The sequence below is a fragment of the Bubalus kerabau genome, chromosome 20, assembly GCF_029407905.1.
Source record: "Bubalus kerabau isolate K-KA32 ecotype Philippines breed swamp buffalo chromosome 20, PCC_UOA_SB_1v2, whole genome shotgun sequence".
NCBI classification, from domain to species: Eukaryota; Metazoa; Chordata; class Mammalia; order Artiodactyla; family Bovidae; genus Bubalus; species Bubalus kerabau.
Genome location: NC_073643.1, coordinates 60,833,927 through 60,860,733, shown reverse-complemented (window position 1 = coordinate 60,860,733; position 26,807 = coordinate 60,833,927). Strand labels below are relative to the sequence as shown.

The 26,807-nt window shown below is 45.1% G+C and overlaps 1 protein-coding gene across 2 annotated transcripts in view; it reads left to right on the top strand.

The window, feature by feature from the left end:
* The first annotated feature begins 1,414 nt into the window (after nt 1–1,414).
* The window catches only part of CNBP (CCHC-type zinc finger nucleic acid binding protein), a 38,566-nt gene continuing 13,173 nt past the window's right edge, over nt 1,415–26,807 (top strand). The window contains exon 1 of one of the 2 annotated variants that reach the window (XM_055558291.1): nt 1,415–1,438. The gene's annotated coding sequence lies outside the window, so the exon portion shown is untranslated. The remainder of the gene's footprint in view (nt 1,439–26,807) is intronic. The other variant, XM_055558285.1, reaches the window with a different exon arrangement.

Here is a 26,807-nt window from a genome sequence, read left to right as displayed (position 1 = left end):
AGCCGTCTTGACACAGACTCCAGGGTGCTGTTGCCCATTTCTAATTATAACCAACATTTGTTTTCACATACATCATCCCACGTTATCCCTTCGTCCAGCCAGGGCTAGTCCATCCAAGGAAGCAAACATTTGAGCAACCTTCGTGCTAAATCTTGTGCTGAGCAGCCCTGTGCATCTGGTTAACCTTCCACCAAGCCTGCGCAGGTTTCACTACTTATCCCCATCTCTCTGTGGAGGATGTAGGCTCAGAGTCACACAGGAAACAGCAGCGCTGCAATTCCAGCCTGAGTCCTTTGATCCCGAGTCACAGGCTCCACCCCCGGCAGCTCCTGCAGGCTGCTTAGCAGGGCCTGCCCTGGGCAGGTGGCCAGGTTGCGCTTTCTCCCAGAGCTCCATCTCCATACAAGGGCCTCCATGAGCCGGAGATGAGAAGGATTAAAAGAAAATGCTTATCGTATTACTTTGAATTTTGTCTTCCTTAGTCAAACCAGTATACCTGGAGTACACCCTGAGCAGATAGGTATATATAGAGGGAATATTACACAATGTGTATAAAAATTTCCCTGTGTATTTACTGTACTTTTTCAAATGAACAATTGGATCTATTATTTTCAATTTAGATGTTGTTTACTGGAAACGGTTGCTAGAGATTAAAGAAAAAAAATATTCAACGTCTTATTTGAAAATGTAACTAATATATTATTTTAAAATAACCTTTTCCAAAATATCCTGGCGGTGCAGTGGTTAGGACACAGTTAACCCTTTCACTGCCAGGCCCCGGGTCAGTCCCTGGGCGGGGAACTAAGATCCCACAAACTCTGTGGCACGGTCAAAAATCAAACAAACTCATCCTTTTTCCTGACTTTAAATACATCTATACTTTCCAAAAAGGAAATACATGTATCTCCATCCATATATACACACACACGTAGTTACTTTTATATGTATATGTAATTCTGTAGTCACCTTTAGCACTACTAAAAATGCAATGTGTGTTTTTGAAAGTGTTAATTATCTAAACATTTAAAATATATCACAATTTGGAACTCTGACTTGATATTCCTTCCTATTAGAAGATCAGAAGTGACTAGAGCTTCTCACAACCCGAGAGGCTCCTGGTCCAGCTGATTTGAACCATATCAAGTCTAGAATTGCGTTTGTTTTTTTTGAATTGCAGGGCAAGTGACTTGTTTGGGTCATGTTCAATCTGCAGTCTGTGTTTAGACATGGCACAAACATCCCCCGAGAACTCGGAGGAGACTGCCAGGGAAGGCCTGGGCCTCCTTCCCGGAACAGCCTGCTTCAGACCAGATCGGTGTCTCCTCCACGCATCCCAGCGACCCCCTGCCATAGGCGGGGCTGGAACCCAGCAGGCTGGACCCTCACTGAGAGGGAACACGGATCACAGCCTCCCCGCCACCCCATTTGCTCTCCAAAGGTCAGTAGCTTGAGACAATGTGTTTTAGGGATTTTCCAATCAGCTAGTATTTAAAAGATGTTTATACTGAAAAAAGAAGATAGAGCCTCTGGCAACTAGGAAAACACAGAATAAAAGTTTTCCCTGGACTCTTTTTTTTTTTTTTTTAATTTTTATTAAAGAAAATTGATTTTGAAACTAACAATGTTGTGTTAGTTTCAGGCGTACAGCAAAGTGGTTGAGTTATACATACATAAATCTGTTTTTTTTTTTCAGACTCTTTTCTCTTATAGATTATTACAAGATAGTGAATAGAGTTCCCTGTGCTACACAGTAGGTCCTTGTTGGTATCTGTTTTATATATAGTGAGGATGTGCTACTCCCAAACTCCTTATTTATCCCTCCCTCCACTTTCCCCTTTGGCAACCATACATTGGTTTTCTGTGTCTGTGGGTCTGTATCTGTTTTGTGTATAAATTCGTTTGTACTATTGTTTTGGGAGGGTGGTTACACAAATCGGTGACGTCATAGGCTATTTGTTCTTTTCTGACTGACTTCACTTAGTCTGATCCTCTCTAAGTCTATCCATGTTACTGCAAGTGACTTTCCCCTACTCTTTATTTGCAGTTTTTGCAGTAATAGTAAAGAAAATAGAAATTAGAAACCTCAGACATCTCAGCCTTCTTCTCTCTAGTCCTCGTTCACACAGGGTTTATGTTGACAAAGCTGATAGCGCTTGTGTTGTCTTTTCACCTAATGTCAACAATTCCATAAAAGAGTACCTCACTTCTCAGAGACGAAGGGTTACTTTTTATTCTAAGGTGTTGTAATATTACATACAGTTTGGGGAAAGAGAAAAAAATTGCTCATAAACCTGCCATCCTTACTGAACCACTTTAATTTTTGCATTTTCTATCTATGCTTTGTTCACTGCATCTGTATTTTGCATATTTTATATAATAGAACTATTCTGGTTCTTGCCCACAAGCATTCACAGGTTTATAAAAAAAAAAAAAAGTATACTCCTACACTCTACAAAACTCTTAAAAACCTGTTTTGAGTTCTTACAAATCCTTATCCACATGCATATTTCATTTTTTCCACTAGCAATAAAAGCATGGATTCAATTATTTGTTTTTATCCTATTTTATATTATAAAACACTTAAGTGATTCCCTATACTCTTTATTACTTTTTTCTTAAACTTTGTTTAAGACTTGAAAGAATTACAAAAGTAATTCATGCTGATTTTTACAACTGAAATAATTCAAAATTTTGTGAAAGGAAAATCATATATGCCCTACACCCTACTCCAATCCCAACCCCTGAAGTAATAAATGCTAACAGCCTAGTGTGCTCAATGCATATTTTTCCTGTCTTTCAGATATACATACCATGTTTAAAAATATACACTTTTTTTTTTTTACAAAAATGGAATACTATGCACATGGCTTGACAACTTGCTTTTATTTTTAAACCATAACATGCATATTCCTCAAGACCAAAAGATACTAACCTATTTCTTTTAGGTGGGTTTATTTTATGTTAAGAATGTATTGTAATTTATTCATTTATTTCCTGATAACAAATATTTCCATCATCCATAGTTTTTTTATCTCTAAGAAATGTTGGGATAAAACAGCCATCGGCATATGTTCTTCTATACGGGTACTTTTATATCTGTAGGCCTGCTTATCCAAAATGGGATTTGCAAGATAAAAAACATATATATTTGTATTTTAAAAATTTTAAATCAACTTTTTGCAGCCATCATGGACATGCGCTAAAATGCTCCCATTTAACTGTAAGAGTCAGTGAGGTTTGATGAGTATAGTCACCAGTGTCCACACCAACACAACTCAGGCACAAACCTTTCCATCCCCTAAAAAGGTCCCTCTTGCACCTCTGCAGGAGCGCCTGCCCCTCCCCCACTGCCCAGGAGGGTTTCCCCTTCTTGGAACTTCAGGTACCTGGGATTCCCCTGCGTGTCTCGCCCAGGTCTGGCTTGTCCACTTGGCCCAACATCCTGGACATTCATCCACCTCATAGCTCATGTCAGAAGTTTCTTCCTTTTTGCTGTCAAGTGTGGTTTTCAGAGAACCAAGTTCCTTTCCAGAAAAGTCACAGCTGGCCACGTTCCTACCAGCAACGAACAGGAATGTCTTTTTCTCCGAATCTCTACAGGCACTGGGTGTTATTCTTTTCCGTTTTTGCCAACTCATCAGATGAAAATGAGGCTGCTGTTGCTGCCTGAGTTGCATTTCCTTGAGGGCCGAGAGTGCTTCTTCTGTTTTCATTTATTTGTTTATGGCTGTGCTGGGTCCTCGTTGCAGGGAGCTGCAGCGTGTGAGCCTCTCTCGTCGCAGCGCGCGGGCTCTGGGGCGCTCCCTCTGCAGCAGTGGCGCACGTGGGCTCGGTGTGGGCTTGGGCTTCAGAGAGCAGGCTCAGTGGTGGTGGTGCAGGGTCCTCGTTGGTCCCCAGCCTGTGGGATCTTCCCAGATCAGGGATATGGCCTGTGCCACCTGCGTTGGCAGGCTGTCTCTTTACCACTGAGCCACCAGGGAAGCTCTGGGGTTGTGCTTCTTGCATTCTCTCTTTTATGGATTGTCTGTCAGACCACTGACTTGTTTTTCAATTGGATTTTAATTTGTAGGAACTCTTTGTTTACTATAGATCTTAACTTTTGTTGTAGACAGTAATCATTTTTTCCTGCTCTGTCCTTTGTCTTCTAACTTTTAAAGTGTTTTTTGTCTTAAAACTTAGAATGTCAAGTAGTCAAATACGCATATCTTTGCTTTTATGGCTTCTGGATTCCTTGATAAGCGTAATATCTATATGCTGCCGTGTTCTATCTCTTCACTTGAGATGTAAGCGTTTCTCGTGTGAGTGCTTAGTCACTCAGTCATGTCCTACTCTTTGCGACCCGTGGACTGCAGCCCGCCAGGCTCCTCTGTCCATGGGATTTCCCAGGCAAGAACACAGGTGTGGGTTGTCATGCCCTCCTGCAGGGGACATTCCTAACTCAGGGATTGAACCCGCATCTCCTGCAGCTCCTGCGTTACAGGCAGATTCTTTACTGCTGAGCCACCGGAAAGCCCTTCTCGTGTATTTCCACCCTCCACAACTGTAATTGTTAAAGTGGCCCATTGTCACACCCAGAGATGGCCATAAGTAATTAGAATTATTATTCTCTTGGATACTTGATTTAATTATATATTAATAAGTATTAATTTAATTACTTTCAATAATCTCCCAAGAGTAATGGCCTAGGTTTTGAAGGTGTTTTGTAATTTTTTTTTTTAGCTGCACTGCACAGCTTGTGTGATCCTACTTCCCTGATTAGGGATCGAACCATGCCCTTGACAGTGAAAACGCAGAGTCTAACCACCAGACTGCCAGGGAATTCTCTATTATGTGATTTTAAAAATATGTCAGTAATCTAGAGAAATACTCCAGGCCAGAATACTGGAGCAGGTAGCCTGGGTCGGGAAGATCTGCTGGAGATCTTCCCGACCCAGGAATCAAACCGGGGTCTCCTGCATTGCAGGCGAATTCTTTACCAACTGAGATATCAGGGAAGCCCAACAGAGAAATACCAGCACAGCATCTTGAATGGTTTCATTATCTGAGTGTAAATCGGGTCCAGTGACAGACACAGAGGTTCAAGGTATGACACATCAGCCCCGTGTGTGCCTACAAGCCCTGCTTCCTAGTTTGTGTCAGAACAAAACCCCAAACGCTGTTACCTGCTCTGTGCACCCCACACCTCATCTGGGGGTCCCATCTCTCCCCTCTCCCTACCCCCACATCCTCTTTACAGCTGCCTGATGTTCAAGCTGGTTTTAGAAAAGGCAGAGGAACCAGAGATCAAATTGCCAACATCCTCTGGATCATGGAAAAAGCAAGAGAGTTCCAGAAAAACATCTATTTCTGCTTTATTGACTATGCCAAAGCCTTTGACTGTGTGGATCACAATAAACTGTGGAAAATTCTGAAAGAGATGGGAATACCAGACCACCTGACCTGCCTCTTGAGAAATCTATATGCAGGTCAGGAAGCAACAGTTAGAACTGGACATGGAACAACAGATTGGTTCCAAATAGGAAAAGGAGTACGTCAAGGCTGTATATTGTCACCCTGCTTATTTAACTTATATGCAGAGTACATCATGAGAAACGCTGGACTGGAAGAAGCACAAGCTGGAATCAAGATTGCCGGGAGAAATATCAATCACCTCAGCTATGCAGATGACACCACCCTTATGGCAGAAAGTGAAGAGGAACTGAAAAGCCTCTTGATGAAAGTGAAAGAGGAGAGTGAAAAAGTTGGCTTAAAGCTCAACATTCAGAAAACGAAGATCATGGCATCCGGTCCCATCACTTCCTGGGAAATAGATGGGAAACAGTGGAAACAGTGTCAGACTTTATTTTTCTGGGCTCCAAAATCACTGCAGATGGTGACTGTAGCCATGAAATTCAAAGACGCTTACTCCTTGGAAGGAAGGTTATGACCAACCTAGATAGCATATTCAAAAGCAGAGACATTACTTTGCCAACAAAGGTCTGTCTAGTCAAGGCTATGGTTTTTCCTGTGGTCATGTATGGATGTGAGAGTTGGACTGTGAAGAAGGCTGAGTGCCGAAGAATTGATGCTTTTGAACCTTGGTGTTGGAAAGACTCTTGAGAGTCCCTTGGACTGCAAGGAGATCCAACCAGTCCATTCTGAAGGAGATCAGTCCTGGGTGTTCATTGGAAGGACTGATGCTAAAGCTGAAACTCCAGTACTTTGGCCACCTCACGCAAAGAGCTGACTCATTAGAAAGACTCTGATGCTGGGAGGGATTGGGGGCAGGAGGAGAAGGGGACGACAGAGGATGAGATGGCTGGATGGCATCACTGACTCGATGGACGTGAGTCTGAGTGAACTCCGGGAGTTGGTGATGGACAGGAGGCCTGGTGTGCTGCGGTTCATGGGGTCGCAAAGAGTCAGACACGACTGAGCGACTGATCTGATCTGATCTGATCTGATATATATATTTAAATATATATAAAACCTATTCCTTAAGACATGTAGATTGTTTCTTCTTTTTCACTATTGTAAACAATAACCTCAGTCTTATTTGGGCTGCTGTGACCACCTGGCTGGTTTAAACAACAGGCTTTTGTTTCTCATAGTTCTGGAGGCTGACAACCCAAGATCAAGGTTCTGGCAGAGCTGGTGTCTGCTGAGGGTCCACTTCCTGTTTTGCAGACAGCTCTCCTTTCATTGTACTCGCAGATAGCAGAAAAGGAACCTGCTCACTCTCTGACCTCTTCTTATAAAGGCACTAATCCTCCTTAAGAGGGCTCCACCCTTCTGAGCTAATTACCTTCTAAAGGCTCCACAGCCCAGTACTCTTAGTGTCACATTGCTGATTAGAGTTTCAGTATGAATGTTGAGGGAGAAGGCAATGGCACCCCACTCCAGTACTCTTGCCTGGAAAATCCCATGGACGGAGGAGCCTGGAAGGCTGCAGTCCATGGGGTCGCTGAGGGTCGGACATGACTGAGCGACTTCACTTTCACTTCACATGAATGTTGAGAGGGCACAAACATGCAGTCTGTAACAACGGTCCTCACTGAACGTGCTTATAAGTCAATAGTTGAGCACATCACTGAATATTTCATTAGGATAATACCCAGAAGTATTCATCTTGGGCTCTGTTGCCCTGGGGCACGTGGGATCTTAGTTCCCTGACCGGGAATCAAACCTGCTTTTCCTGCATTGCAAGGTGGGTTCTTAACCACTGGACCCACAGAAGTCCCAGCTTCACCCACTTCTGGGTGCTTCACCGAGGGGAGCTGTGCAGCGTCTGTGACTGGAGGCGCGTCGTGCTGTGGCAGGGAGTCGCACCGATTCTTTGTCGTCGCAGTGTAGTGTCCCACAGCCACACCTGTCTTGCTGACCCCTCCTAGTTGCTTCTACATTCAACGATGCATTATGACACCCAGAGCCTCTTCAGTATCTCAGCCTTGCGTTTGTGGGCTAAGAGTAGGAAGAACAACTGCTATTGCCCCTGAACAGTTTCTCTAGGAAAGTTCTAATACTGTAATGAGCAACGAAATTATTGCGTAACTCATCCTCAAAACTCTTAGCTTGGGTGCATTACATTTTTTTTTTTTCATTTATGTCTCAAGAAACCTTAAAGGCTGCCCCAGGTGCCCTGATGGGAATAAAATCATCAGCTGAAAATGTCAGGAAAATGTTCTCCTTTGAAGAAGGTTTCTTCTGTCTTGCTGTATTTTGTGCCCGAGTTTAGTCCCCAGAGCCTGGAACTCAAAACAGTCTTGGAGATCCCAGTCCGGCCCTCTCATTTTACAGATGAGAATAGAGAGGCACAATGGTTGGTCCGTGGTCACTCTGTTAGCTGGTGGCAGAGGAGACCCAGAACCTCTGTCCTCTTGACGCCAAGTCCAGTGGCCTTTCTGTGTCCCGAGCCGTGACCTTGGCCAGCCCTGCCTCTGCTCGCTCTCCTACCTCTCAGAGGTCATAAGATTACCAAGCAGACAACCCAGTGAGAGCCCAGATGACTCAGAGCTGAGGCCTTGGAAGGGGCAGGGTGGGGCAGTCGGCGGTGCAGGAGCGACCAGTTACTCACTGGACGAGGCAAGGCTTTCAGACTGGGAATTGGCGAAGGCGCGGTGGAGCTGGGCCCTAAGGACTGGACGTCGGCAGGAGCAGGAGGCTCCGCCCACCAGGTGGGCGTGCACCTGGAGTTCCGCAAAGCTCTGCTACCGCTGAGGGACTTGTGTCTGCTTGGTTTTGTTTACTTGTTCATTTTGGTGGGGAAAGATATGTGTATGTAATTTGCCGTTTTCACTGAGATTGTGCCATTCAGTGGCATTAATTACCGAGTTGTGCAGCCATGAGCACTATCTGCTTCTAAAACTTTCCTGCCACCCCAAACAGAAACTCTGTCCCATGAAGCAAGAGCTCCCTTGCTCCCAGCCCTCAGTAAGCTCTCATCCACTTGCTGCCTCTATGAATTTGCTTGAGACAGATAGTTCATGTAAGTGGAATCGGGTAGTAGTTGTTTTTTGTGTCCAGCTTATTTCATTTATGAATGTTTCGAAGATTTGCACGTTAGAGAGTGCATCAGAACTTCATCCGTGTGTGTGTGTGTGTGTGTGTGTGCGTGCGCACTGAATAGATCATGCTTTCGTTTTCATTTTGGTAAAATGTATGGAATATAAAATTTACCATTTTACCATCTGTTGAGTGCTCAGTGAGCGCTATTAAGTACATTCGTGTTGCTGTGTAACCGTCACTGTCCATCTTAACAGTTTTCTTATCTTTCCAAACTCAGATTCTGTCCCCATTAAACACTGACTTCCCCCACCTCCACCACTTCTTCAGCCCCTGCCAACCCCCATTCTACTGTCTGTCTCTATAAAATTGACTCCTCCTGGGACCGCATCTAAGTGAAGTCAAGCTGTTTTTTCTTTTGTGACAGCTTATTTCACTGAGCATAATGTCTTTTAGGGCCTTCCCATGTGGCTCAGCTGGTAAAGAAATCGGCCTGCAATGTGGGAGACCTGGGTTCGATCCCTAGGTTGGGAAGATCCCTGGAGAAGGCAATGACTACCCACTCCAGTGTTCTGACCTGGAGAATTCCATGGACTGTATGTCCGTGGGGTCACAAAGGGTCTGACACAACTGAGCGACTTTGACTTTTAAAAGCGCCTTTCACTTTTAATGTCTTTTGAGGTTCATCCGTGTTGTAGCACGTGTCAGAATCTCACTCATCTTTAAAGCAGAATATTGGTTTACCCATTGTTTATCCTCTCACTGCTTATCATTCAGCCATGGCTGGATATTTGGGTGGCGTCCACCCCTCGGCTACTGTGAATAGTGCTGCTATGAGCAGTTGATGTCAAGTATCCATTCAACTCCCTGCTTTTAATAGTTTGGGGTATATACCAGAAGTGGAATTGCTGGATCATAAGGAGAAGGAAATGGCAACCCACTCCAGTGTTCTTGCCTGGAGAATCCCAGGGTTGGGGGAGCCTGGTGGGCTGCCGTCTGTGGGGTCGCACAGAGTCGGACACGACGGAAGCGACTTAGTGGCAGCAGCAGCAGCAAGGTAATTCTATGTTCAATTCTTTGAGGAACCAGCAAACTGTTTTCCACAGTGACTGCACCGTGTCACATTCCCACCAGCAGTACGAGGTGGCCCCAGTTCCTTTCCATCCTTGTAAGCACTTCATTTTCTGTGTTCATTCCTGTTTTATGGCTGAGTAGCATTCCATTGAGTGACTATATCACTATTTATTCATCATCTGTTGATGGACACTTGGGTCATTTCAGCCTTTTGGCTGCTGCAAACAGTTCTCCAGTGAGCACTGGCCTGCATGTGTTTATTTGAGTGTTTTCATTTACATGGGTATATGCCTCAGAATGAAATGCCTGGGTCGTACAGTCGTTCTGTGTTTGACTTTTTGAGGAACCATCAAACTGTTTTCCACAGTGGCCGCACCATTTTACATTCCCAGGGATATTGTACAAGGGCTCCTCCAAGGTTGGGAGCAAGGCTGGAAGAAAACAACCTTCCCCAGGCCCCTCCCTCTTGGCCTGCTGTGGTGTTTCTCAGGGACTAGGAAATCACTCCTCCTGTGTAAACTGTTTATTTCTGGGTGACTTCAATGCCATACCTGAGGGTTTCTTTTCTTTTTGGTGTCAGTATTAAATTCTGTAGTGATCTCCTCTCTCTGTAAGCCGAATGCAACCCACTGTATAAAATTGTTCAAAAAAAAACTGCTCAGCAAAACACATTTCCCCTCTTCCAGCATGTTTCTGTCTTGTATTTTTTCTCCTACATGCATTTGGGGGAAGGGTTGGTGTCCTGGCTCCGTTAGTTAGTTAGTTAGTTCAGTCGCTCAGTCGTGTCCGACTCTTTGCAACCCCATGAATCGCAGCACGCCAGGCCTCCCTGTCCATCACCAACTCCCGGAATTCACTCAGACGCACGTCCATCGAGTCAGTGATGCCATCCAGCCATCTCATCCTCTGTTGTCCCCTTCTCCTCCTGCCCCCAATCCCTCCCAGCATCAGAGTCTTTTCCAATGAGTCAACTCTTCGCATGAGGTGGCCAAAGTACTGGAGTTTCAGCTTTAGCATCATTCCTTCCAAAGAAATCCCAGGGCTAATCTCCTTCAGAATGGACTGGTTAGATCTCCTTGCAGTCCAAGGGACTCTCAAGAGTCTTCTCCAACACCAAGGTTCAAAAGCATCAATTCTTCGGCGCTCAGCCTTCTTCACAGTCCAACTCTCACATCCATACATGACCACAGGAAAAACCATAGCCTTGACTAGACAGACCTTTGTTGGCAAAGTAATGTCTCTGCTTTTGAATATGCTATCTAGGTTGGTCATAACTTTCCTTCCAAGGAGTAAGCATCTTTGAATTTCATGGCTGCAGTCACCATCTGCAGTGATCCTGGAGCCCAAAAAAGTAAAGTCTGACACTGTTTTCACTGTTTCCCCATCTATTTCCCATGAAGTGATGGGACCGGATGCCATGATCTTCGTTTTCTGAATGTTGAGCTTTAAGCCAACTTTTTCACTCTCCTCTTTCACTTTCATCAAGAGGCTTTTTAATTCCTCTTCACTTTCTGCCATAAGGGTGGTGTCATCTGCATATCTGAGGTTATTGATATTTCTCCCTGGCTCCGTGACCATCAGCAAATCCGTGAAGTTTTCTGAGCTTGTTGATTTGTGGAGAATGTCAGGAGATGTGAAATCTGAGTTCCTATTTTCAGAAGACTGTCTTGATACTTGGAGTAAAAGAACTTGATTACATACTGTATTTTCACAATACTTCTGATATTCTCAGGTTTCATTTTGCTCCATGGCATGTCGAATTTTCCTGAACCAAGGATTGAACCCGTGTCCCCTGCATTAGCAGGCAGATTCCTATCCACTGCACAACCAGGGAACTCATTTTTAACTAATAGTGTTTATTTTGTCTTGAATTTTCCTCCTATGGTGGATGTTGATAAAATTATCAAGGCAGCTTTTATTTGTCGCAATTTATACACTTGGAGGAGGTCTTTTCAGTTTGGTCAAAACCAGTAAATACCAGGCAGTTTTACATCTGTAAAGATATTTTTACATATTCTTCGTAATAATATAAACATGTATAATGTATACATATACATATAGACTACAAGCACATATTAAAGGTGATAACAATGTGAGAAAGCAGTGTTTTTTGGTTGCATATTTTCCCTAGCACACCAGCAGTTATTGCTTTGACTTTTTGGTTTGATAAATTTACAATGGGAATAGGTGATAAAATTACCATATTTAGAAAATATTATACGAAAAAAGTATATATAGAATTTTAAGTTATAAGAATAAATCATTAGCTATTTGATATATTGTCATTTTCCTATAGACTGGAAATTTCCTTGCCTCAATTAATGCTCACCTTTCATAAAGATTTGTATAATGCAGTACAAACCACAATTTATTAATATATTAGTTGCCTTGTCCTAGATTAGGAGGGCCTGAAATATTTTGTTTATGGACGCTGCCAACTCATTTGTATCTGTTTCTCAGAAGCACAGTTGCAGGACACAGGCTGAGAATCTCCGAGCCTGCCTGATAAAGTGTACCCGTTGTGTACAGTTGCTCTGATTCAGCACAATTTAGATTCTCTTTTGGCAAAGAAATAATAATAATGCTAAATAATGCTCTGCAACTTCTCAGCCACGGTCAATAGAGAAGTTTGAGCTCTGTGAGCAAATGACCATCCTTGCAAAGGCAGCAGCGTCTGGAGCCGCTGGTTATGCTGTCTTTAGGCCAGCTTTGCACAGCACGTTCATTTGCTAAATCAGGACTGATTTGTACTGTTGAAGTTTTAATTTGAAACAAAATGGAGAAATAAAAAATCAGATAGAGATGTAAAAAGAAAGGAAATTCTGCCAGTCACAAAAAGACGAATACCGTGTGATCCCCTTGCATGAGGTCTCGAGAGCAGTCAAATCCATGGAGACGGAAAGGAGGGTGGGGGGGGTGGGGGCGTCATGGCGGGGGAGGGGGAGGCCATGTGTAATGGGGGCAGAGGCTCAGTGTGGGTGGATGAGAAAGCTCTGGAGGCGGATGGCGGTAGAGCAGTGTCAATGGACTTGATACCACTGAACTCTGTGCTGGAAAACGGTCGAGAAGGTAAATTTTACTTAGGTATATTTTACCACAATAAGAAAATTCAAAAAGAGAATGTAGTCCAAATCCCCAGAGCTTGGTACATTTAGGCCCTGGCTCATTAAACAGAAATCTGCTTAGTTTTCCTTTACTGAACACTGAGCCTTTTAATTTAAATGGTATAAATCAGCTTAAAACATAGGGAGGTGGAGATTTGGACTTTTTTTTTTAGATGATTAAACCTTCCAGATTAGAGTTACAGTCAGGCTTGGCTCAGATGCTGCAGATTCAGTGATGTTAGCACTCAGGGCAGCGACTCTTCTGTGTGACACAGGGTGGGAATGTGGTCCCAGCCTGCTCCTAGGCCATGTGGGATTAAAGAGCAACGAGTAACAGAGAGAGACCTGGAAAACCCCTCAATACTTGGAGATTAAACAGCACACTTCTAAATAGCACATGGGTTAAAGAGGTCTCAGAGAAACTTAAATCTTCTGAATATACATAGAATTCTTAAAACTCAACCATAAGAAAAAGAACAACTCAATTTAAAAATGACCCAACAGCTGAATAGGCACCTCAGCAAAGAAGACCTAGAGCTGGAAACGGTGAAGGGATGCTCAGGATCGTGTGTCATCAGGGAACTGCAAACTAAAACAGCAGGGAGAGGACTTTCCTTGCAGGCCAGGGAATCAGACTCTGCCTGGCCATTTAGGGGACATGGGTTTGATCCCTGGTCTGGGAAGATTCCCGCGCGCCACGGGGCCACTATGCTTGTGCTGCCGCAACTCCTGAGCCCTCCTGTCTAGAGCCCGTGCCCCGCAACCAGAGAGGCCGCCGCCACGAGCAGCTGCGCCTTGTGACGAAGAGTGCCCCTTGCCCTGCACACCTAGAGAATGCCTGCGTGCAGCAACAAAGACCCAGCGCAGCTCCAAGTAATAAGTCGATTAATAATACTACTCCGATGAGACTCCTCTACACGCCTGTCAGAACGGCCACAAACCAAAGACTGACCTTATTGGCGCGGATGTGGGACAACATGGACTCTCACGTGTTGCTGGTGGGAAGGCATCTTGGCAGATTCTTGCAGAACAACATACTCTTCCCATACGATCCAGCAGCAAGTCATGCGCCCTGGTGTTTCCCCAAAGGAGGTGAAAACATGTGTCAACAGAAGAACCTGCACACAGACATTTATTGCATATTTATTTATAATTGCCAAAACTCGGAAGCAACCATACGTCCTTCAGTAAGCGAATGGATACACAAAGTGTGGTACATTCAGGCCACAGAAGAGTGTTATTCGGCACTAAAAAGCAGTGAGCTATCAAGCTGTGAAAGGCTGTGAAGAAAAAGGAAATGCATGTGACCAAGTGAAAGGAGCCAATCTGAAAGAGCTACAAAATGTGAGATTTCAACTCTATGGCACTCTGGAAAAGGCAAAACCGGGAGAGACTGGAATGAGCGCTGGCTGCCGGGATTTCCAGGGCAGGGATGGGGCAACTCTGTACTCTCCACTTAAACTTACTCTGAACCTAAACCTGCCCTAAAAAGAAGAAGAAGAAGCCTGCATTTAGTTAATGGTGATGGTTGCATGGCTCTGTGAAAGTACTAAAACCCAGTGAATTGTGTACTATAAAAGGGTGACTTTCATGGCATATCTGGGTATTGAAAATGGCTCTATTCTTCCCACTTTATTGTCATAAAAGTCTTCAATTGATGGTAAGAGTGAATGAGATGGCAAGTCTTGAGGTATTTTGCCAAAATGATTAACTGACCACAAAGGTTGAAGGGTCAGTGCCGTTTCATGAAGAGTAACCGTGACCTGGTGTAACCTCCTTGTGAGACCCTTGGGTTGTTTTCTGATGTTGTGATAATAACAACTAACAAATGGAGAGCACTTCACAGGGTAAACAGTGCTTCTTACGTACATTATTCTAAAGTCAAGCCCTCTGGTGAGCTAAGTGTCAGCGTTCCCTAGAAGAACCATTTGCATTAACATCAGTTCTGGATATTCCACACTCTTTGCTGTATCATCATTGCAAAGGCAGCATAACACCCACGCCAGTGATGTCACCAGGATGATGTTGGAAGGGGCCTGGAAACAGGAAAGGCCTGTGGGAAATGCCTTGTCCTAGCACCTTTGTAGTGAGGTCTGAGAAATGCTGGCTCTGAGGCCCACAGGCAGTTGGGCAACCTCAGGAGTGCTGCATCAAGGGACAATAAAGCCCTTGTTCACCCCGTGAGGATCCACTGCCAGGAGCTGCTTCTGTAAACCTCAGCTCCATCTTGCCTCCCCTGACCTTGGAGGGTCTACAGTTTAGAATCCTGTAATGAAACTAATACTTGCTTTTTCAAAAATTCCCTATGACTTGATTTTTCAGATTTCCCTTCTTCCCCCTCCTTGCAGATCTTAAACTACAGTTTTATTGTTTACGGCCTTATGTAATAGGGGCATATATAAACATATGTCCCTATGTAAACCCAACTGTCCTTCATAGAAGAATGAAATGTACAAAGGTCTTAAAAGATTGTGGAAGGAAAAAGTAGGTAAGAGTCTGTGGTTAATACATGGAGAACCTTGAGGAGACTGTATTTGTCAGCCTCTGTGGAATCCACCATGAAGGATTTAACGGGGTCTCCAAGAGGAACCCGTGGAAGAAACTGGAAGAACTAAGACCATTGGCGAAGGTCCCCTAACCTCTGCAACAGAGGGGTCTGTGGGCTCTGTTCAGCAGGGCCACTACCTGAGCGTCCTGAGACGGTAATAGACTGGGAAAGGGAGCGTGAGAAGGGCATAAAAGAGAAAATCAAAGACAAACCTTTGCCTGCAGTGGGGTCTCAGATCCCCTCGAGGCAGAAACACCCTTGGGTTGTTTGAGAGGGGCTTCCACCACTGTGTTACTCTTCCAATCTTCCAGTCATGAAAGGTGTGCAAGGTGCTGCGTGCACACACACACACAGAGTCAGGCTGTTACTCTGCACTTGAGAGGCTGCCTGTGTCAAAAAGACCTGCCACCCACACTGAATTTTTCAAGCGTACACTGCATTCGGGGGTGGACGTCTCCACAGCCCCTTCTGTGAGCGCTTCCCTCCGCACCCCTGCGCAGCAGCCCCCAGCCGGCTGTCCCCGGTGGCAGCTTGGCTGCCCGGGGCTCCCATGCTGGCTCCACGGGCACACCCGCACAGCATTGCTGTCGCACCCGTCTGTCCCTGGGACTGCTCACGCTTGTGTTCTTCCCCTCTTCCTCTGCTCTCATTTAGGCTTCCCTGGCAGCTCAGATGATAACGAATCCGCCCGCAGTGCAGGAGACCCAGGTTTGATCCCTGGGTCGGGAAGATCCTCTGGAGAAGGGAATGGCAGCCCACTCCAGTGTTCTTGTCTGTAGAATTCCATGGACAGAGGAGCCTGGTGAGCTACAGTCCATGGGGTCGCAGAGAGTCGGACACGACTGAGCAACTGACACACACTGTCTGCTCTCATGTACTGCATCGTGTTTTTAGGTTGACTCACATTTTATTCTTATTTTAAGAGGGAGCTTTCAGAAGCAACCTCAGTGTCTTTTGGCTGATTGGATAATGAAATTATGTACCTATAAACAACAGAATATTATTCAGGCATTAAAAAAGAGAAGGAAATTCTGCCATTTGTAATAACATGGATGGACCTTGAGGGCATTATTCTCAGTGAAATAAATCATAGAAAGACAGTTACTGTATGAGCTCTCATATGTAGAGTTAAAAAAGATTGAGCTCATAGAAACAGAGGACATGCCGGGGGTTGCTGGGTGTGCAGGGAGTGGCTCGGTGAGAACAGAGAAGCTGGGCAAGAGGCACAGACTTCCGGTTATAAAATGAACGTCCTGGGAGCATAACGGAGAGCATGTTGATCACAGGTAAAGACGCACGTGTGTTCAGTTGTGCGTTGCTCTTTGCAACCTCATGGATTGCAGCCCACCAGGCTTCTCTGTCCGTGGGATTTTTCAGGCAAGAATACTGGAATGGGCTGCCATCTCCTCTTATAGGAGATCTTCCCGACCCAGGGATCGAACCCACTTCTCCCACATGCAGGGGATTTTTTCTGCTGAGCCATCGGAGAAACCCTACAGTTAATGATACTGCATCACATATTTGAAAGTTGTTGAGAGAATGTCTTTTTTTTTTTTGGCTGTGCCATGCGGCATGCAGGATGTTAGTTCCCCAACCAGGGATGGAACCTGCACCCTTTAACCACTGGACCACCGCTGGGGGGGGGGTCCTGATAAGTCTTTTTAATTTATGGTAAGAATTTAAAAAAAAATCTTTTTATTAAAGTATAATTGATTTACTATCTTGTGTCAGTTTCGGGTATACAGTAAGGGGATTTAGTTATACATATACATATATATCTATTTTTTTCAGATTTTTTCCCCATACAGGTTATTACAAAGTTTTGATAATAGTTCCCTGTGCTATGCAGTAGGTCCTTGTTGGCTGTCTATTGTGTATATATAGTAGTGCGTATATGTTAATTCCAAACTTCTGATTTATCCCTCCAAGAGAATAGGTCTTAAAAGTCTCATCACACACAAAAAATGAGTAACTGTGTGGTGATGGATGCTAACTAGATTTTTGTGGTGGTCATTTTCCGATATGTACAAATATCGAGTCATTATGATGTACACCCGAAACCAGTATAATGTTATATGTTGGTTATCCCTGTAAACACAATGTTCAGAGTTTGCAACTTTCTCTCAGGTGGTTCTGCCAGAAAATAAATGTGTGTATGTCTAAAAACAACAAAAAGAGACTCTACTACACAAGTGAGGGAAACACTCTAACTTGCACATTATGTTATCACAGCAAAATGATAACACCTAGGATGGCCACTTGACCTAGGCGCCCCTCATTCTGGAAGGTTAGGCAGTGTCACAGAGGAGCTAAATGCTGGTAAGCACCAAACTGAGACTTCTCTTTGGTGCCAGAAGGATTGAAAAGGGCTTGAGAGCAGATTTTATTACCACATGACCCAATTGTAGTTGATGCCCCGTCACATACTACGTAACAGCATCCAGCCATCTCACCTGTGAAAAGCAGTCGGTCAGGATGCTAATGCCCCCTACTTAAATATCCAGATCCTGCGACCTCCCCGGTGGCCCAGTGGCTAAGACTTCGTGCTCCCAATGCAAAAGGCCCAGGTTCGATCCCTGGTCAGAGAACCAGACCCCACGTGTTGCAATGAAGACAGAAGATCCCGTGTGCCACAAGTAAGACCCAGCACAGCCGAATAAATAAATCAGCCAGCTACTTTTATTTAAGAAGCCTTTCTGGAGCCTGTCTAGGGAGGTCGTGCTAGGATCTATAAGGTTTCTCAACCTCGTAGGTTCAAAGAGTAAGATGACAGCTAAATGACGGAGCAAAGGCAGAGCTGCCCCGCTGAGTGGTGCCTGATCCTCTCACACCAGGTTCCTACCCAAGTGTTACTCTTTTATGAAGTACTATGCAAATGAGGTTCTTATTATCCTAGCATACTAAATGACATCCTAGCCCCTGATGGAATGGGCTGGTCAGCCTTGAAGAGAGAAGGAAGCAGCCCTGCTTGACTCAGGAAGTCCCGAAGAAACTAGATATGGTTGGGGAGTGTCCAGAAAGAAGTCAGGAAGCAGAGGGACGATCAAATTCACCACCTATTTCAGTTTGGTCCAGAGCCGTCTCTGAATGCTGTGCCCCCGAAAGCAAACTTCATTTTGGATAAATCTTCAGCATCAGTAGCTTTTAGAGTCAGTTTTAGTCCCCTGAGAACTCTTATTAAATCAAATGAGGAAACCAACCCCTAAACAAAGAGAAAAATTACTTCTGATCACTCTTCAAGTGCAATAGAAATGCTATGATTACTTGTTCAAGTGTCCAAAATATTTCCGTTATTTGTAATAAATCAGTGTAGAAAAAAGAATTCCATGACCTGTGTGAGGCCAAAAATAACTGATCCTAATCTCAGTTTATCTTGATAAAACATGGTGGCATTTGCAAAGCATTTTCATATATTTTGTCTATTTGATCTTCACCACAGACCTTTGAGTGGGTTTCCCAGGTGGTGCTAGTGGTAAAGAGTCTGCCTCCAATGAAGGAGACCCAGGTTCGATCCCTGTGTCGGGAAGATCCCCTGAAGGAGGGCATGGCAACCCACTCCAGTATTCTTGCCTGGAGAATCCCATGGACAGAGGAGCCTGCAGGCTGCAGTCCATGGGGCTGCAAAGAGTCGGACACAACTGGAGTGACTGAGCATAACATGCGTAAGGGAAACTAGTCAAGATAATTTTGGTCAGTGAATGCTTTACAGGGTAATTTACTGAAGGGCAAGCTGACTTTGGACTTGTTAACCCGGCTCTGCAGACCATTGCGCTGTGGGTACTGTGCCCCAGCCAGGACTCCAGTGCAGACAGGAGAGACTGCTCACTGAGCTCAGAAGGAGAGTGTAGGCTGTGCCAGCTCGTCTAGGGCACAGCTTCATGGCCAGGACTGCAGGGGCATGGCCTCCACTCCTGCCAAGGCAGGAAGAGTGAGAGGCTGAGCAATGAGGCCCCCCGGGCGCCTGAGATGGCACTGGCCTGGGCTTGTCCAGAAGCTGTTTCCCCTGTCAGAGCCACTTGGCGAGCACTGACCGTACCAGCGTCATCAGCATTCTTGGTGGCTGGCTGGAGGGTGAGTCAGGATTCTACGCTGGCTGCAGCGCTGGGGAGAACGGCAGCACGCGGAAGGAAGTACGCCATGAAGTCAGCAGTTTTCCAGGGCGGGTCGAGATGCTGAGAAGCAGGGGTTTGTGACGCAACGTGCGTCCAAATGCCTCCTCTGAAGGAGACCAAAACGTAAAGATGCCTGGCATTTGCCCTGCAGCAGGCAGAGGCTGCGATGCTCGCTGCCGTTAAAGCATATTCTTGGCATATAACAGAGGCAAAGGAGATGCTACAGAGCATGGTGGGGGTGAGGGGGCACGTGTAGCTGTCTCCCCAAATTCAGTGTGGGCAGCCTGAACAAAACCCTCTGTCCTTTCATCAGTATCCAAATCCATGTTTCAGAAGTTCTTTATCAAAGCTCCACCTACCGTCGCCAGCCCTTCAGGTTCTTTCCCGCGTGTACCCCGCCATCTTGGCCTCGGTCGTGGTGGGCCAGTCTGCGGGCCACCCCCTTGCCATTCTTGTCGCGGGGCCCGCACCAGCAACTTCACAGACTCCTGTTCCCTGTGCAGCGGACATCTCTGCCGCCCACACCCCCACCCTGCGGTCCGCGCTGCCAATGGCGTCTCCTCCGCGACTCTCAACTCGGCGGCTGCCATCTTCCTCGTGGACATCACTGCAGGCCCATCACCATCTGGCACAGTCTCTCCTGCCATGTCTGCCACAGAGGAGCATGACTGGATGCCAGTTCCGGTCCCAAAGTCTGTATTATACTTCACAAAAGAAGCGAGTGAGTATCAGTGTGAAGAGTCTGATGAGGAGGTCCAAGAAGCTGAAGGTGAGGAGGAGGACAGCGATAAAAAAAACCAGAAGAAGGACCTGAAAAGGACCTGGACCCAGCAGAGGACAGCCCCAGAGAACCCAGTTTTTCTAGTTCATGGGACAATCAGAAGAAAAGCAAATTAGTCATGATGAGATTGTTGTTCACCGCTGAATTGGTCATTCAGTTCAGTTCAGTCGCTCAGTCCTGTCCGACTCTTTGTGACCCCATGAATCGCAGCACGCCAGGCCTCCCTGTCCATCACCGAATTGGCTATATTTATGGCCCCGGATGTGATCTATCCTGGAGAATGTTCCATGTGCACTTGAGAAAAAGCTGTCAAGCATAGAAAGACATGATGGAGGAAGAAACAGTGGATGTGTCCCTCACGAATTTGAGATTTTCGGCTTCTCAGTAGCCAGTGGTAATTTTATCAACACTGGTTTTGTTCCAGATTTCATCATGTGAAATGTCTTATCCACTGACATCTGACTTTTTTTCTTACATTTGTCAGATATATTTGACCGCCTTTGTTCATGTTAAAAATAAAAATTGGCTAGCCATGAAAAAAAAAAAAAGAAGTTCTTTATCAATTCCCAGTCTTTGTGTCATGTTGAGAAACAGTCATCGCCAAACTGTCAACAAACATAACCTTGTGTAACTGACAGAGGACTGGTATACAGAAAATAGAATGCTTTCAAGTCTTATCGGAGAAGGGCAACCAGAAAACAGCAAAAATGAGCGAAGTCAGCCATCCTCACAGGAGGAGACTTGAATAGCCTACAAACACGTGGCGGGTGTTCAGCCTCACTGTGACGGGCAAACACTGTATGAAGAGGACAGCAACCTGGGTGGAAATTACGTGCACACAAAGCCTGTTCACAGACGTTCGCAGCAGCTTTGTGATGGTCAGAGACTGTGTACCCAGAAGAGTCGGGGGGGGTCCCTGGAGAAAGGGAACCATACCTGGCTTTGCTGACATAAAGGAAGCCATTTTTGGCCGAAGCCACGTTGTGATCGAGGCCTGACCACTATAACTGCCCATGAACAGGCCCCAGTGATTGAGCATCTTCAGGGAAGTGAGGGGAAGCAGCAACAAAGAAAAGGCAGTCAAGAAAGACTAGTTCAGAAATAAGACCGCCCTAGTTCCTCCTAGGGGATAGGCATCACAGTCTGATTTGTGTCTTTGAGTTCTGCTTGAACTCAGCGTTGCAGCCCTCCAGCTCTTGATGGCAGAGACAGGTACACAGACCTACACGTGAGACATGCGTATGCATGACAACACCCATATACAGAGTCCAGTGACACTGAGGAAAGCTGAACAAAAGCAGTGGGTTTTGTGACTTCAATACCTGGGTTGCGATACCGTATCGTACTTTTGTAAGATGTTACCATTAGGAGAAATACGGGAAAGAGTACATCTGATCTGTCTGTATTATTTCTTCAAACCACATCCGAATCTACAATGATCTCAATAAAAACAAATGAGAGACCCTAGGTTTCACCCATCAGATTGGCAAAAATTAAATCATCTCACGATATAAAGTGTCGGCAATGATTGAGCAACACGGCATCCATATCCTCTGTGACTGGGAGTATCATTTGGTGTCTTCACTTTGAGAGTCATGGCAGGCAACCAGCAAAGTGTAAATACAGCCTGTTCACTGTCAACACCTCTCCCTGGGTTTATATGCCGTACAGAAACCCTCCCACATGTGCCTCAGGAGACCTGTACACAGGGTGCTTATTACAACATTGTATAAAAGAGTAGAAATAACACAAGTACCCTCCATTAGGGAAATGGACATGGAAATGGATAAATCCCTGGTGGCTCAGGCTTCCCTGGTGGCTTAGACGGTAAAGAATCAGCCCACAATGTGGGAGACCTGGGTTTGATCCCTGGGTTGGGAAGATCCCCTGAAGGACAGCATGGCAAAAACAACAGAATGATCTCTGTTCGTTTCCAAGGCAAGCCATTCATATCACAGAAATCCACGTCTATGCCCCAACCATTAATGCCAAAGAAGCTGAAATTGAACAGTTCTGTGAAAACCTACAAGACCTTCTAGAACTAACACCAAAAAACAAAAACAAAAACAAAATGATGTCCTTTTCATCATAGGGAACTGGAATGCAAAAATAGGAGTCCAGAGATATCTGGAGTAACAGGCAAGGTTGGCCTTGGGGTACCAAATAAAGCAGGGCAAAGGCTAGCAGTTTTGCCAGGAGAACACACTGGTCATAGCAAACACCCTCTTCCAAGAACACAAGAGATGACTCTATACATGGACATCACCACATCACCAGATGATCAATATAGAAATCAGATTGATTATATTCTTTGCAGTCAAAGATGGAGAAGCTGTATACAGTCAGCATAGAGCTGACTGTGGGAGCTCAATGTGGCTCAGATGATGAACTCATTGTTGGAAAATTCAGACTTAAATTGAAAAAAGTAGGGAAAACCACTAAGTCATTCAGGTATGCTGCTGCTGCTGCTGCTGCTGCTAAGTTGCTTCAGTTGTGTCCAACTCTTTGCGACCCCATAGACAGCAGCCCACCAGGCTCCCCCGTCCCTGGGATTCTCCAGGCAAGAACACTGGAGTGGGTTGCCATTTCCTTCTCCAATGCATGAAAGTGAAAAGTGAAAGTGAAGTCGTTCAGTTGTGTCCGACTCCTAGCAACCCCATGGACTGCAGCCTACCAGCCTCCTCCGTCCATGGGATTTTCTAGGCAAAAGTACTGGAGTGGGGTGCCATTGCGTTCAGGTATGACCTAAATCAAATCCTTACGATTATGTAGTGAAAGTGACAAATACATTCAAGGGATTGTATCTGATAGATATGAGTGCCTGAAGATCTGTGGACAGAGGTTCATAACGCTGTACAGGAGGCAGTGATCAAAACCATCCCCAAGAAGAAATGCAGAAAGGCAAAACAGGTCTGAGGAGACCTTACAAATAGCTGAGAAAAGAAGGGAAGTGAAAGGCGAAAGAGAAAAGGAAAGATACATCCATCTGAATGCAGAGTTCCAAAGAATAGCAAGGAGAGATAAGATCTTCCTAAGTGATCAATGCAAAGAAATAGAGGAAAACAATAGAATGAGAAAGACTAGAGATCTCTCTTCTGGAGAAGGCAATGGCAAGCCACTCCAGTACTCTTGCCTAGAAAATCCCATGGATGGAGGAGCCTGGTGGGCTACAGTCCATGGGGTCCCCACGAGTCGGTTGCGACTGAGCGACTTCACTTTCACGCAATGGAGAAGCAAATGGCAACCCACTCCAGTGTTCTTGCCTGGAGAATCCCAGGAACGGTGGAGCCTGGTGGGCTGCTGCTATGGGGTCGCACAGAGTCAGACACGACTGAAGCGACTTAGCAGCAGCAGCAGCAGAGATCTCTTCAAGAAAATTAAGAGATACCAAGGGAACATTTCAGGCCAAGATGGGCACAATAAAGGACAGAAATGGTAGGGACCTAACAGAAGCAGAAGATATTAAGGAGAAATCGCAAGAATACACAGAATAATTATACAAAAAAGATCTTCATGACCCAGATAACCATGATGGTGTGATCACTCACCTAGAGCCAGACATCCTGGAATGTGAAGTCAAGTGGGCCTTAGGAACATCATTACAAAGCTAGTGGAAGTGATAGAATTCCAGCTGAGCTATTTAAAATCCTAAAAGATGATGCTGTTAATGTTCTGCACTCAATATGCCCTCAATTCTGGAAAACTCAGCAGTGGCTGCAGGACTGGAAAAGGTCAGTTTTCATTCCAGTCCCAAAGAGAGGCAATGCCAAAGCATGTTCAAACTACCACACAATTGCACTCATTTCACATGATAGCAAAGTAATGCTCAAATTTCTCCAAGCCAGGCATCAACAGTACGTGAGCGAAAAACTTCAAGATGTTCAAGCTGGATTTAGAAAAGGCAGAGGAACCAGAGATCAAAATGCCAACATCCGTTGGATCATAGTAAAAGCAAGAGAATTCCAGAAAAACATCTACTTCTGTTTCATTGACTACGCCAAAGCTTTTGACTGTGTGGATCACAACAAACTGGAAAATTCTTAAAGAGATGGGAACACTAGACCACCTTACCTGTCTCCTGAGAAATCTGTATGTAGGTCAAAAAGCAACAGTTAGAACCAGACATGGAACAAAGGACTGGTTTCAAACTGGGAAAGGAGTACATCAAGGCTGTATATTGTCACCCTGCTTATTTAACTTATAGGCAGAGCACATCATGTGAAATGCTGGGCTGGATGAAGCACAAGCTGGAATTAAGATTGCAGGGAGAAATATCAATAACATCATATACGCTGAAGAGTTGATGCTTTTGAACTGTGGTGTTGGATAAGACTCTTGAGAGTCCCTTGGACTGCAAGGAGATCCAACCAGTCCATCCTAAAGGAGATCAGTCCTGGGTGTTCATTGAAAGGACTGATGCTAAAGCTGAAACTCCAATACTTTGGCCACCTCATGCGAAGAGTTGACTCATTGGAAAAGACTCTGATGCTGGGAGGGACTGCGGGCAGGAGGAGAAGGGGACGACAGAGGATGAGATGGCTGGATGGCATCACTGACTCGATGGACGTGAATCTGAGTGAACTCCGGGAGTTGGTGATGGACAGGGAAGCCTGGCGTGCTGCGATTCATGGGGTCGCAAAGAGTCGGACACGACTGAGCGACTGAACTGAACTGAACTGGTGGTCCAGTAGTTACGACTCCATGCTTCCAAAGCAACGGGCCTGGGTTTGATTCCTGGTCTGGGAGCTAAAATCCTACATGGTGTGGGTATGACCGCACAAAAAAATTTTTAATTAGTTTTTTTCACATTAAAAATGTATCTTACGGAAGTGTAGCTGATTCCCAGGTTGTGTTAGCTCCGGCTGTACGGGGCGGTGACCCCATCACACACGCACTCCTTCTCGTGTTCCTGTCCATCGCGGCTCATCGCAGGATGCTGACTGCGGCTCTCTGTGCTGCGCAGGGGGCCTCCCTGGTGGCCCCCGCCGTGAAGAGCCCGCCGGCAGTGCAGGGGGCCCGCAGGGCCTGCTGTCGGCCACTCTGCATGCTCTGGTCTGCATCCGCCGTCCCAAACTCCCAGTCCGCCTCCCTCAACCCCTCCCACTGGCAACCACAAGTCTGTTCTGAATGTCTGTGAGCCTGTCTGTTTTGTACATAAGTTCACTTAGATCATATTTTAAATTCTACATATAAGTGATATTATATGGTATTTGTCTTTCTCTTTCTGACTGACTTCACTGATATGATAATCTCTGGATTCATCCATGTTGCTGCAAATGGCATTATTTTATTCTTTTTTTATGACTGAAAAATCATTAATATACTTGCAGGAACTCTGTGCAACTCTATTGGTCTCCTTTCAATTTAAATTTAAAATGAGAAGACTAAAACTCTGAGATTAGGCTAAATGTCCTTTTAGATTTTTTATCCTAATTTAGCCAATTATTTAGTGTGTGTGCACTAAGTCACTTCAGTCATCTCTGATACTTTGAGACCTCATGGACTGTAGCCCACCAGGCTTCTCCATCCATGGGATTTCCCAGGCAAGAATACTGGAGTGGGTTGCCATTTCCTTCTCCAAATTATATAGTAGTTCTTTTAAAATTTAACCTTTAAAAATCACTTGCATTATTTTTATAGATTATGAGAACTGCATGATCCAGTTTTAGGCTGTACAACGCTCTCTCAAAACACAACTGAAGACATCCTGTACAATACTCTTTGGAAGCAATTTAAACACACCATTGTCTTGCTATTCACTCCCTATTTCAAAGTTTAACTAAATCATGTAGATGCTTGATACGAAATTCAGTTCAGTCACTTAGTCGTGTCCGACTCGCTGTGACTCCGTGGACCGCAGCAGGCCAGGCCTCCCATCCATCGCCAGCTCCCAAGAGCTCACCCAAACCCATGTCCATTGAGTCGGTGATGCCATCCAACCATCTCATCCTCTGTCATCCCCTTCTCCTCCTGCTTTCAATCTTGCCCAGCATCAGGGTCTTTTCTAATGAGTCAGTTCTTTGCATTAGGAGGCCAAAGTAATGGAGTTTCAGCTTCAGCATCAGTCCTTCCAGTGAGTATTCAGGACTGATTTCCTTTAGGACTGACTGGTTTGACCTTCTTGCAGTCCAACGGACTTTCAAGAGTCTTCTCCAACACCACAGTTCTAAAGCACCAATTCTTAGATGCTCAGCTTTCTTTATGGCCCAACTCTCACATCCATAATGACTACTGGGAAACCACAGCTTTGATCAGACAGACCTTTGTCGACAAAGTAACATCTCTGCTTTTTAATATGCTGTCTAGGTTGGTCATAGCTTTTCTTCCAAGGAGCAAGCATCTTTTGATATCATGGCTGCAGTCACCATCTGCAGTGATTTTGGAGCCCCCCAAAATAAAGTCTGTCACTGTTTCCCCATCTATTTGCCATGAAGTGATGGGACCGGATGCCATGATCTTTGTTTTTGGAATGTTGAGTTTTTAACCAGCTTTTTCACTCTCCTCTTTCACTTTCATCAAGAGGCTCTTCAGCTCTTCTTTGCTTTCTGCCATAAGGGTGGTGTCATCTGCATATCTGAGGTTATTGATATTTTTCTCTGTGGCCATGGCTGAGTTTTCCACATTTGCTCGCATATTGAGTGCAGCGTTTTAACAGCATTATCTTTTAGGATTTGAAATAGCTCAGCTGGAATTTAGGATTTTAAATA